The following is a 1,609-nucleotide window of genomic DNA, read 5'->3' as shown; positions in this document are numbered from 1 at the left end:
GATTAAAGGAATTTCTAGTCATTCTTTAATGTCAATTCTAATTTTGAAGTTGTCAGGCATTTTTTTTTCATTGTCAGATCATTCTCCATTCACCAACTTCACCCTCCTCTTGATAAGGCATTAAACACAGGACTATGAGCCGATGGTGTAGCCTCTGTCTGGAGTGGTGGGAATGGCCGTGCATTTTGTACTTCGAGTTTGCACATTTCAGATAAAGTTGCAAAAGGGCCTGGGAAGAGGGAGAAAAGCAGCAACAAAGTAACTCCCCTGCACTCTCCTGACTAGTTAGAAAACTTAATTTTCCCGACCACTGGTACCATCTCCAAAAACCTGTTTCATCGAGGAAGATTGGCGTGTGTACATAGTAGCAATTACTAAGCCACTCCTTTTGCTGAGTAATTGTCTGTGCCAGGATTGGCGTAGAACTGAATAAAAACCACCCAAGAGGCGACTGCTAAGCCCATGCTCTGAACCCTGCACTCCATCATGGCGTGTATATGGTTGCATCTTTCGGGAAAGCTTTTCACCATTTTAACTATGGAAGCCCTGTGCATCCCTTGGAGCTCTGCTACAACGTTCCAGGGGCCCTTGCGCATGCCAGGGCTTTGCCCAGCCACTGGACCTCCTGGTGTTGACAGTGAGGAAAGAACCTTCCCTCCCCCGGGGCAGAGAAAGAAGTATCCCTTTTTTTGGACCTCTTCCACTCCACTCCTTCACAGTGGGAGTGATATTCCAGAACCTAAGTCTGGGAAGAACACCCTCTTCTTAGCCTCCTTCTCCCACCTCCATCCTTACTGCTATCCTCAAAGGTACCTGAGGCTGGGCTGAACTCGGGGTCCTGACCCCAACCCTGGCAGGAAATGGGGCCCCGGGAACCGCATTTGGAATGCGGTTCCCCCCTGTCCTCTCCCCCGCCCTGGTGATTCTGGGGTATAAACTCAGGGCCCTCAATCTGAGAATTAAGGGGAAAGAGTGGCTGAAAAGAAAGATTGAGAAAAATTATAACAGACACCAGCAGGGGGGCTGTGACCTGAGAGGCAGCCTGGCAAACCTAAGGGGAAGGGTCTATCCCCTGCTCCTGCCAAACGCCTCCCATTCCCCCAGAAGTTCACTTTGTAATTGTAGAAAGGGTCTTCCCCGATTACACCAAGTGCACTTAATGGTTCGTCGACAGATAATTGCCAGGGCTGCTTCTCGCCTTATATTGGACTGTATTTCATTTTCTGGTTCGATTCACTGGGGGTCTGAAGAAGCCCAGCTGATGACTCTCCTGAGGGTAGTGAGTGCCCCAAGTGGGATACCCGGGAGCCTGGGCAGCGCACTAGGCGGTGTCCGCGCTGGGACGGCTGGGGGTGGGGGAATCCGGGAGCAATGGCCCGGGGCCAGTTTCCCCGCCGCGGGCTGCATCCCCACCCCCCACCGCCCTTCTCCGACCCCTCCCACCCTGGAGTGTGCTACCCAGCACCCCACGCCCGCTCCCGGCCGGCTCCTCCCGTGCCTCCGCCCCTTCACATCGGGCCCCCCGCGTCGTCCTCGTCCCACTCCGACTTCGCTCCCGCCGCCGCGCCGTCCGCACTTCCCGCCCTCGCCCAGCTCCGCGCCGCCACGG

This window comes from Condylura cristata, unplaced genomic scaffold (genome assembly GCF_000260355.1).
Source record: "Condylura cristata isolate star-nosed mole 26May11 unplaced genomic scaffold, ConCri1.0 scaffold00019, whole genome shotgun sequence".
NCBI classification, from domain to species: Eukaryota; Metazoa; Chordata; class Mammalia; order Eulipotyphla; family Talpidae; genus Condylura; species Condylura cristata.
Note: the sequence above shows the minus strand (reverse complement) of the source record.